At 49.4% G+C, this 12147-nt stretch overlaps 1 protein-coding gene across 1 annotated transcript in view; it reads left to right on the forward strand.

The window, feature by feature from the left end:
• LOC100585796 (zinc finger protein 77) overlaps positions 1 to 12147 on the forward strand; it is a 30339-nt gene that overhangs the window by 15206 nt on the left and 2986 nt on the right. The window lies entirely within an intron of this gene.

Raw genomic sequence — 12147 nt, forward strand, 5'->3', positions numbered from 1 at the left:
AAAATGAATGAGAGAGGGACTTTGTATGGATCAATGATAATAACTCAATCCTCTATTTGACAAAGAAGAAGGAGAAGGAAGAGGAAGAAAAAGTGGGATAAAGGATCAGAAAGGGAGGAAAATAGAAAAAATTAGAGTATGACTCCAGGGTAGACCTGTTTTGTTGTCGCTGGGTTGGTTGGTAGGTTTGTCTGTTGTATTTTTCATATGTTTCGCCATGTTGGCCAAGCTGGTCTCGAACTCCTAGCCTGAAGTGATCAACCCGCCTCGGCCTCCCAGAGCGTCGGGACCACAGGCGTGAGCCACCACGTCCAGCCCCCACATTGCTTCTGGCCTCCGTGGTAGACCTCCCAGACAGGGTGGCCGGGCAGAGGCACTTCCCACATCCCAGACGGGGCGGCCGGGCAGAGGCGCTCCTCACTTCCCAGACGATGGGTTGGCCGGGCAGGGGCTGCAATCCCAGCACCCTGGGAGGCCAAGGCAGGCAGCTGGGAGACGGAGGCTGCAGCGAGCCAAGACCAGGCCACCGCACTCCAGCCCTGGCAACACTGAGCACCGAGTGAGCAAGGCTCCGTCTGCAGTCCCAGCACCTCGAGAGGCCGAGGCGGGCAGAGCACTCGGGGTTAGGAGCTGCAGACCAGCCTGGCCAACATGGCGAAACTGCGCCTCTAGCCAAAGGAGAAAAAGCAGGCAGCGGTGGTGGCATGCGCCGGCAATCCCAGGCAGGCCGGGGCAGGAGAATCAGGGGAGCCGGAGGCAGGGGGTCTGCAGTGAGCCGACTAGATTCCAGCCTGGGCCACAGAGGGAAGAGAAAGAAAAAGAGAGAGAGAGAGAGAGAGAAAGAAAGAAACATCCCTCTGGTTTTCATCAGGCCATTCCAGGCTACTGCATTTAGTGATCTCCTCTCTTCCTGTGAACCCCTTTATCTCCAACTCTTCTCATATTTACATGATTTCTGTAGTAAGCATCTTGTTCCTTAATCGTAACCTGTTTCCTCACTCCACCCTGACAGTTTTAATGTTGCAGCCAAGAATGCATTCATTGCATTGTTGATGTTGAGTGGCGGCAGTGACCACTGAGCCTCCATTTTCTTTTTTTTTTTTCTTGAGACGATTTTCGTTCTTGTTACCCAGGCTGGAGTGCAATGGCACAATCTCAGCTCACTGCAACCTCTATCTTCTAGGTTCAAGCAATTCTCCTGCCTCAGCCTCCCGAGTAGCTGGGATTACAGGTGTGCGCCACCACAACTGGCTAACTTTTTTGTATTTTTAGTAGAGACGGGGTTTCACCATGTTGCTCAGGCTGGTCTCAAGCTCCTGACGTCAGGTGATCCACCTGCCTTGGCCTCCAAAAGTGCTGGGATTACAGGCACGAGCCACCACACCCACCTTTTCTTTTCCTTTTTGATACTGAGTCTCACTCTGTTGCCCAGGCTGGAGTGCAGTGGCACGATCTTGGCTCACTACAAGCTCTGCCTCCCAGGTTCAAGTGATTTTCCTGCCTCAGCCTCCTAAGTAACTGGGACTACAGGTGCACACCACCACACCCAGCTTTTCTGTATTTTTATTTATCTATTTATTTTTTTTGAGACAGTGTCTCACTCTTTTGCCCAGGCTGGACTGCAATGGTGCGATCTTGGCTCACTGCAACCTCTGTCTCCTGGGTTTAAGCCATTCTCCTGCCTCAGCCTCCCAAGTAGCTGGGACTTCAGGCATGCGTCACCACACCCGGCTAATTTTTGTATTTTTAGTAGAGACGGGGTTTCACCATGTTGGCCAGGCTGGTCTCGAACTCCTGACCTCAAGTGACCTGCCCACTTCGGCCTCCCAAAGTGCTAGAATTACAGGCGTCGAGTCACTGCACCCAGCCTATTTACTTATTTTTGAGACAAAGTCTCGCTCTGTTGCCCAGGCTGGAGTGCAATGGCACAATCTTGGCTCACTGCAACCTCCAATTCCCGGGTTCAAGCAATTCTCCTGCCTCAGCCTCCTCAGTAGCTGAAATTACAGGAGTGCACCACCACACCCAGCTAATTTTTTGTATCTTTAGTAGAGATGGGGTTTTCCCATGTTGGCAAGCTGGTCTCAAACTTCTGACCTCAAGCGATCCACCTGGCTCGGCCTCCCAAAGTGCTGGGATTACAGGCATGAGCCACCATGCCTGGTCTTCTTTTTATTTTTATTTTTTTTTTTTTTGAGACGGAGTCTCGCTCTGTCGCCCAGGCTGGCAGTGGCGCATCTCGGCTCACTGCAAGCTCCACCTCCGGGTTCAGCCATTCTCTGCTCAGCCTCTCCGAGTAGCTGGACTACAGGCGCCCCACGCCGCTAATTTTTGTATTTTTAGTAGAGACGGGTTCACTGTGGTCTTGATCCTGACCTGTGATCCCCGCCCGCCTCCCAAGTGCTGGATTACAGCGTGAGCCACCGCGCCGGCTGTCTTCTTTTAATTATTAAAAAAAAAAAAATAGAGACAGGGTTTCACCATGTTGCCCAGGGTGGTCTCGAACTCTTGAGCTAAAGGGATCCACCCACCTTGGCTTCCCAAAGTGCTGGGATTACAGGGATGAGCCAGCGTCCTTGGCCTCTATTTTCTTTTTTCTTTTTTTTTTTGAGATGGAACCTTGCTGCTTCAGTCAGGCTGGAGTGCAGTGGAGAGATCTTGGCTCACTGCAACCTCCACCTCCCGGCTTCAAGCGATTCTCCTGCCTCAGCGTCCTGAGTAGCTGGGATTACAGGCGTACGCCACCATGCCCAGCTAATTTCTGTATTTTTAGTAGAGACGGGGTTTCACCATGTTGGCCAGGATGGTCTTGATCTCCTGACCTCATGATGCGCCCGCCTCAGCCTCCCAAAGTGTTGGAATTACAGGCGTGAGCAGCCACGCCCGGCCCTATTTTCTATTTTGGTTATTTCAGACTAGGAATACAGAGACGCAGAAAACCACAGCTATGCACTGAGACCACTGACACTTGGGAGTCACCACACTCCAGGCACAGGGACCGCCATGAACAAGTGAGTCCTCCCAGACACGCAGGAGTAGCCCCCAAGGCTGACAAAAATCACAACATTTGTTCCGGGGACAAAAGGATGGACAGACACATCCGGAGACACGGACACACCCACAAATCATCGCCCCCACTCTTCAGCCTCACAGCGCCCCCCTGGTCCCTCCAGAATCTCTGTCATCAGTCACCCCCATACACAGAGCATCATCCATCGTGGGTGGGGGCCCCGCCACACAGATGCCACTCCCCAGACCCAGAAGATGACCGCAAGCTGCTGCAACGCAGGGCAGGGGTTCAGGGTGTCCGTAATCTCCCGCCTCGCCCTGTCTGAATCCCCTTTTCCGTCGCCTGGAAAAACCACAGCAGCCGCCCTCGCAGAAGTACGGAACTTCGCCCGTGCCACAGCGGCTTCCGTAATCCCAGGGCACGAGGCTTAAGAGGCAGGGCGCGCTGTATGCCGGGAGGAGCTCGATGGGCGGGGCTTTGAGCGTCTGCGCAGCCTCCGTTTGAGGTCGCCGTTTCCCACAAGCCCCCGGGGCAGGGACCTCGCCGGCGCAGTTGTCTGGCCAGGACTGCGCGGGTGCTGCGGTGAGCTTCGGGGACTGGTCTGGCTGGTCCTTGTGCAGCCACTGCCTCCGGCCTCGGTGAATGCGAAAGTGAGGGGCAGTGGGTGCAGGTGTGAGGGACCGAGGGGCAGTGGGTGCGGGTGCGCCTGCAGGTGTGAGGGATCGAGGGACGGTGGGTGTGGGTGGGCCTGCTGGTGAGGGTAGGTGTGGGTGCGTCTGTGGGTGTGGGGGACCGAGGGGCAGTGCATTTGGGTACGGCTGCTGGTGTGGGGGGCCGAGGGTGGGTATGGGTGCGCCTGCAGATGTCGGGGACCGAGAGGCAGTGGGTCGGGGGAACCTAGGGTGGGTGTGGGTGCTTTTGCGCTGGCCGTGGTGGGGCGCCTTTGAGGTTGGTGGTTGCGGTTGTCCTGGGGAGCCGAGGTGGCTACGCGGTTGTGGGGTGGCTGTGGCCGTGGTCGGCGGGTGTCCGTGGAACATGGACCCAGCCACTCTTTTTCCAGCGCTTTCTCCCCGCAGCGGCAACTGTGCTTCCGAGAGGGTGCAGGTGCAGGTCTTTAATGAGGCTTGTGGGGAAGGAGTCATGGAACTGGGTTATGGGAGCTGGAGGGTCGAAACTGGCCTGAAGCCAAGTCCTCGGCTGATGCCTGAGGATTAGGACCCCCCACTAGGAAGGGTCCCTTTTGGGAGAACTGGAGTGCGCCTTTAGGTTTCAAAACCGCAGCATCTCCAAAGATCTGACCCTGGGGACCTGAATAAACTCAACTCTCACAGAAGCGTTCTTGGCAGGTGCGGCCGGAAAGGGCATTTCCTAACATCAGTACAGGCAAGTTTGGGGCATGAACCCTCCTTCCTCAGACCTTCAGTGCTTCCTAAGTATCCAAAGGTGGTAAAAGAAACGTTGCACGTTTTCTTTTCTTTCTTTATTTCTTTATTTAATTAATTAATTTATTTATTTATTGAGACAGAGTTTCGCTCTTGTTGCCCAGGCTGGAGTGCAGTGGCGCTATCTCGGCTCACCGCAACCTCTGCCTCCCAGGTTCAAGCGATTCTCCTGCCTCAGCCTCCCGAGTAGCTGGGATTACAGGCACCTGCCACCACGCCCGGCTAATTTTTTGTATTTTTGTAGAGATGGGGGTTTCGCCATGTTGGTCAGGCTGGTCTTGAACTCCTTACCTCAGGTGATCCGCCCACCTCGGCCTCCCAAAGTGCTGGGATGACAGGCGTGATCCACTGCGCCCAACCACATTGCACGTTTTCAAAGTTCAGGAGGGTTTACATTTTCTCTTAGTAAGAGAAAGCGGTTTGTTGTTTTTTATTATTTTTAATATACATACAGTAAGACACTTTTAAGCATATTTCTATGAGTTTTCATAAATGCATGTTTACACCACCAAAATAGAGAACATTCTGTCGCTCCCCAAATACTCTTGGGTTGCTCATTTGTACTCAACCTTTCACCCCTAACCACTGATCTGCTTTAGCTACCTGTATCTTTGCCTTTTCCAGAATGTCATGTTATGTGAAACATGTAGCCTTTTAAGCCCTGTTTGTAAAATTCGATGCCATATTTGTAAAATTAGCTAATTATACTTGTCATTTATTGATTGATTGAGACAAGGGTCACATCCTGTTACCTAGGCTGGAGTGGGAGGGGCACAGTCATAGCTCACTGCTGCCTCAAACGTCTGGGCTTAAGTGATCCCTCCCGCCTCAGCCTCCCCAGTAGCTGGGACTCCAGGCATGCATCACCATGCCTTGCTAATTAAAAAAAATTTTTTTAGTAGAGACAAGGTCTCCTTATGTTGCCCAGGCTGGCCTTGAACTCCTGAGCTCAAGCAATGCTCCCACTTTGGCCTCCCGAAGTGCTGGGTTTACAGGCATGAGCCATGGCGCCCAGCCTATTATTGTATTGTAGAGTTCTCAGTTTAAAAACTTTTGACGGGCCAGGCACAGTGGCTCACACCTGTAATCCCAGCATTTTTAGGAGGCCGAGGTGGGCGGATCACCTGAGGTCAGGAGTTGGAGACCAGCCTGACCAGTATGGAGAAACCCCGTCTCTACTAAAAATACAAAAAATTAGCCGGGCATGGTGGCACATGCCTGTAATCCCAGCTACTCGGGAGGCTGAGGCGGGAGAATCGCTTGAACCCAGGAGGCAGAGGTTGCCGTGAACTGAGATCGTGCCACTGCACTCCAGCCTGGGCAACAAGAACGAAGCTCCGTCTAAAAAAAAAAAAAAAACTTTTGACAGAGCTAAGTAAAAGAGGTGGCAGATAACAGCCCTTCAAAACTGAGAGGTTGGCCGGGCGCGGTGGCTCACGCTTGTAATCCCAGCACTTTGGGAGGCCTAGGCGGGCAGATCACGAGGTCAGGAGATCGAGGCCATCCTGGCTAACACAGTGAAACCCCGTCTCTACTAAAAAATACAAAAAATTAGCCGGGCGTGGTGGCGGGCGCCTGTAGTCCCAGCTACTCGGAGAGGCTGAGGCAGGAGAATGGCGTGAACCCAGGAGGCGGAGCTTGCAGTGAGCCGAGATTGCGCCACTGCACTCCAGCCTGGGCGACAGAGCAAACTCCTCTCAAAAAAAAAAAAAAAAAAAAAAAAAAAAAAAACTGAGAGGTTAAATTACTATGTTTACATCAAGATATGTGAGTTAAGGTTAAGATTCTGTGTTCCCTGTGCTTAACTTTCTTCTTTTGTATGATGGGAGGGAAGCTGGGAATAGGAGGTGCAATGAGATGATAAATCATATTCATCTCCGCAGTACTTAACTCGAGAAATTGACAGAATTTCATTTGCTTTCCTCATTAACAAAATGCAAAGCTATTGGCCAGGGGTGGTGGCTCTCAGCTTTAATCCCAGAACTTTGGGAGGCTGAGGCGGGAGGATTACTTGAGTCCAGGAGTTCCAGACCTGCCTGGTCAACATAGTGAGACCTCATCTCTACAAAGAAACAATGCCCCCCCCCACCACACACACACAGAAAGCTATTACATTTTCTTCTCTTTCCTATGAGCCCATTTGGTGGAAGTGCAAACTTACGAAAATGGTATCTTTGAAAAGCAAAATGGGCTTTTTGGGCTTTGCAGATCATTAAAACACAAAGCTTCCATCCACTCTTATGAAAATGCATTTAAAATTTCCCAGTTTCATGATGTCAAGTGTGCTGGGGGGCCTCAAGGCCACCCCCAGTGGTTCAGTGATAGGGGTACTGAAGGGAACTGGCATATAGTCAGCCTTACAGCTAAGATTTATTACAGTGCAAGGAAACAGAGCCAACTATTAGCAAAGGGATGAGGCACGTGGGGTGAAGTCGGGGAAACCAGCCATAAGCTTCCAAGGGTCCTCCCTGGTTGGCGGCATACAAGATGCCTTTACTGCCGGGGAAACTAATTGTAACAGCATGTGTGACTATTTACCAACTTGAGCAGCTCAATAGAGACTCTGCCAGGGTTTTTTATTGCCAGCTGGTTATGATGCACTCACTGCTTGGCAAATACCAGGATTCCAGATGCCTGGAATGAAAGGTGTTTTGCATAAACCATATTGCGTGTGCAATTTTCACACAGCTGTCTTTGTAAACAGGCCTTTCTAAGGGATAGGACTCAGGCCTGCTTTGCTAAGTTTTTTGCAGTGCAGCCTATTGGCCCCTGCTTTACAGCGAAATAATTATCAGTAGGACTGTCACAGCATGGGGATGGGGGGAAGGAGATTACAGGAATGATTCCAGCTATGCCCTTTAGGGGTTTCGGACTTAGTTAAAATAAAGGTCTGTTTTAGAAAGCCACCTGGCCTCCTCCTTAAACTGATGTATGAATCCTTTTTACCTGAGTTACCAAGTGTGTGGTAGAGCAGAACTCTTGCCAGTAATTTGAAGCTTCCACAGCTCAGACGGTGTCACCACAGGTTCCACACCTGATTACAGTCCCACAGGACACACAAGGTACTGCCGGAAACTGAGTTTACAATTTTCAGGGCAACCTAAGCAAGACATCCATTAGTCAGCAGTGAAGGTTAACAGACACTCAGTGCGGGCTCCCTCTGTAGGGAGAATTCTCAGTCCTGTCCAACGAAGTTAGTTGAGTCCCTGATTTCAGAGGGACTGCCTGAGACAGGCAGTTCCACATGGTTTGTCTGTGACGACAGATCATCACTTTCACCAGTGTGGCCCTCAGGGTGTTCTGCAGGGCAGGTAGAGCAGCTGGGCGGCTCCCTCACAGCGTGTCAGGGTGGTCTAGGCTCAGCAGTCAGTTTGCATTCAAAGAACTTACAGGGTCCAGGCACGTTGGCTCACGCCTGTAATCCTAGCACTTTGGGAAGCTGAGACAGGTAGATCACCTGAGGTCAGGAGGTTGAGACCAGTCTGACCAACATGGTGAAACCTCGTCTCTACTGAAAATACAAAATTAGCCGAGGATGGTGGCGTGTGCCTATAATCCCAGCTACTTGGAAGGCCAGGGCAGGAGAATCACTTGAACCCGGGAGGTGGAGGTTGCAGTGAGCCAAGATCACGCCATTGCACTCCAGCCTGGGCAACAAGAGTGAAACTCTGTCTCAAAAAATAAATAAAAAGAACTCATGGGAATTTGGAAAGCAGCACAGAGGGTTTTCCTTCAGGAGGAAGGAAAAGGATGCAGGAAAGATTCTGAAAAATAAGATGAACACTGGCCTCTGCCCTCCCCCAGCCACCTCCTCAGATGCTTTTGGATATTTCCTCCTGTTACAAAATCACTGTGTCCCATTGGGCAATCATTTTACATTTCAAAAATCATCCTTTAATGTTATCCAGACCTTTCTTCTGGAAGGGTTGTATGGCATAGGGACAAAGTTTTTCCACAGAAAAACCTTTTAATACGATTCACTCAAAGACACAGGTTTAAAAATTGGTTGTGATAAAATCTGAAATTTTCAAAAAAATTTTAAGATGGCTTTACATAACCTCCCATCCCTTTTGTCCTGATCATTTATCCAGTGAGCAGCTCAGAAAAGATCAGTCTGTTTCCAAGCGATAACTACCTTAGTAAGTTGTGTGTACCAGGAGACGGTGAGGGAAGCAGGGTCAAACTGCCCATCCACTGTTACAAACTGCAGTGAATCCAGAAAGCCAAACACAAGCCGTCAGCAGTGAGACATTCCCCAGGTGGGGGGTCAAGAGCCCAGTGTCAGGAATGGGTGGAGGTCACAGTGCCTGGGCTATGCCCTTGCCAAACTCCAGCTTTTGGTAGCAATCACGTTTGCCATGCAGTCATTCTCCGTATCAGATGAACCATCTACTATTTATGAAATTTCAAAACTTTAATGTTTTATGTCAATTTTTAACATTCAGATGCAAGAGCCACATACTACAAAGACTTTTATGTTGTTGTTTTTTTTTTTTTTGAGACAGAGTCTTGCTCTGTCACCCAGGCTGGAGTGCAGTGGTGCGATCTCAGCTCACTGCAACCTCCGCCTCCAGGGTTCAAGCAATTCTCCTGCCTCAGCCTCCTGAGAAACTGGGATTACAGGCATCCATCACTGCACCCAGCCAATTTTTGTATTTTTTAAGTAAAGATGGGGTTTCACCACGTTGGCCAGGCTGATCTCAAACTCCTTACCTCCAGTGATCTGCCTGCCTTGGCCTCCCAAAGTGCTGGGATTTACAGGCGTCAGCCACTGGGCCTGGCCATACAAAGGCTTTTTTTTTTTTTTTTTTTGAGACGGAGTCTCGCTCTGTCGCCCAGGCTGGAGTGCGGTGGCGCCATCTCGGCTCACTGCAAGCTCCGCCTCCCAGGTTCACGCCATTCTCCTGCCTCAGCCTCTCGGAGTAGCTGGGACTACAGGCGCCCGCCACCACGCCCGGCTAATTTTTTTTTTTTTTTTTTGTATTTTTACTAGAGACGGGGTTTCACCGTGGTCTCGATCTCCTGAACTCGTGATCCGCCCACCTCGGCCTCCCAAAGTGCTGGGATTACAAGCGTGAGCCACCGCGCCTGGCCGAAGATCCCCCCTTTTAAAATAATTGCAATTGTGCCCCTAGTATTAATTTCAGCATTTGTAGCCTTAACAGCATAGCTGTCAGATGTTGGATGTCCTCCAACATCCAGGCTGGAATGCAGGAGAGGCTGGGAGAGGGACCTGCTGCAGCAGGAGTTAGGCTAACACTCCACTTACAGCTCATGCAGGTAAGATGCTCTGTGGTCCACATCAAATGGCAACCCTCTGATCAGTGACACCCGTGTTCAAATTCATGACCACATATCCCATGGCCTAAAAGTTTAAACCATTGCAAAGATGAAGCTGAAGCATACCCCTGTGTTTATTGTTATGGGGAGTCATTACTGTTAACTCCAAGAATGCACAACTGTGTATCTATTGCTCCCCACCATTTAAACACCTCTCAGTAGTTCTTTGGTTAAGATGGTTAGGTAGAAGTGCCGGGCGTGGTAGCTCACGCCTGTAATTCCAGCACTTTGGGAGGCGGAGGCAGGCAGATCATGAGGTCAGGAGATCGAGACCATCCTGGCTAACATGGTGAAACCCCATCTCTACTAAAAATACAAAAAATTAGCCGGGCGTGGTGGCGGGCGCCTATAGTGCCAGCTACTCAGGAGGCTGAGGCAGGAGAATGGCGTGAACCCACAGGCGGAGCTTGCAGTGAGCCGAGATGACCCCACTGCACTCCGGCATGTGTCACGGAGTGAGACTCCATCTCAAAAAAAAAAAAAAAAAATCAAAAATTTTAAGTATATGAAAAATTGACCTTTAAGAAGAGTGCATGAGCTGGTACATATCCGGTAAGACTAATAAGTAGTGCCTAAATTGACAAAATTACAAAGTTGATTTCATATTCCATAATTGCAATGGAATATTTATATCTTCAGAGGAAAAATATTTGTTAGTATACAATTTATCTGAACATGGTTGACAGAATCTAAGAAACAACTACAGAGGAATTTGACAAAAAGTATCTTGTTCTTAATAGCATATAATTAAACATAGTATTGAACATATATATACTGAAGGATTGCACTCAGCTCTGAGTAATAGTAAACTCCAACAGTCTGCCTGATATGAGAGAGGTGATTATTCTTACATGGACTAAGTAGCCATTCAGTGATGCTGTACGTGATCAAATGTGTGTGTGTGTGTGCTTTTTGGCTGGTGCATAGGCTGTCATGGTTGTGTCTGCACACAGAACCATAAGCAGTACTGAGAACAAAAGAACAAAATGTTTAGTATAAAAATAAGGTAAGACCTGGGCTGGGCACGGTGGCTCACGCCTGTAATCCCAACACTTTGGGAGGCCAAGGCGGGTGGATCATGAGGTCTGGAGTTCAAGACCAGCCTGGCCAACATAGTGAAACCCCGTCTCTACTGAAAATACAAAAGTTAGCCGGGCATGGTGGTGCATGCCTGTAGTCTCAGCTACTCAGGAGGCTGAGGCAGGAGAATCGCTTGAACCTGGGAGGCAGAGGTTGTGAGCCGAGATCACACCACTGCACTTCAGCCTGGGCAACAGCAAGACTCTGTCTCAAAAAAATAAATAAATAAAATAAAAATAAGGTAAGACCTAAAGGAGGGAGTCAGAGCTTCAGAGATGATCACCACGACAGGATCAGTGGCCTGGTGGACATGGCAGGTGTTGTAGCAATCCACACTAAATGTCTTCATGTTGGGAGAGCTCATGGAGATGTCTGGCTGAAAGTTAGGCAGCTGGTGTACTGTTGTAGAGATATTCTTCATTAACAGGGGCAGGAATCAATACAATGATCCATAAGGCTGTGCATGGTACGCCTGTGTGCCACCTTTATGTCTCTGAGTATGCTGGCTCTACAAAGCGGGTAATGACTTCTCTAGTCTTGACTGCCAAACCTCATGCAAAGTAGAAAATCAGCAGATTTTAACTTGGTGCCATAAAGGAAAGACATTCAGGGAAATGTCGTTCCCAGCCTTACACATGTAGACGTAACAAAACCTTCTATAGATTTCATTCTTGTTTTATAGGTACCCATTCCTAATTCAAAGGCTACTTTCTAACTCCCAGTGAGAAATGAGGAAAAACAAATTGCAAAAGATGATTAGAGACTATACTTTATAGAGAACTCTGCATATTTACAAGGTTTTGCAAAAAAAATTTGGGAAGGTACAATATATAAAGTAGGTAAGTGATATCCACTATCTGTAGCAGTAGGCCAGTAAGAATAAGAAATACCAAAGTTTCATTGTTGTAATGATATCATACAGAAAAATATAGAAACTATAAAAATTATGTCATGTTCGGCCGGGCATGGTGGCTCATGCCTGTAATCCCAGCACTTTGGGAGGCCGAGGTGGGCAGATCATGAGGTCGGGAGATCGAGACCATCCTGGCTAACAGAGTGAAACCCCATCTCTACTAAAAATACAAAAAATTAGCCAGGCGTGGTGGCGGGCGCCTGTAGTCCCAGCTACTTGGGAGGCTGAGGCAGGAGAATGGCATGAACTCGGGAGGCGGAGCTTGCAGTGAGTGGAGATAGCGCCACTGCACTCCAGCCTGGGCGACAGAGCAAGACTCTGTCTCAAAAAAAAAAAAAAAATTATGTCATGTTCAAAGTACA

This window comes from Nomascus leucogenys, chromosome 17, assembly GCF_006542625.1.
Source record: "Nomascus leucogenys isolate Asia chromosome 17, Asia_NLE_v1, whole genome shotgun sequence".
Lineage (NCBI taxonomy): Eukaryota > Metazoa > Chordata > Mammalia > Primates > Hylobatidae > Nomascus > Nomascus leucogenys.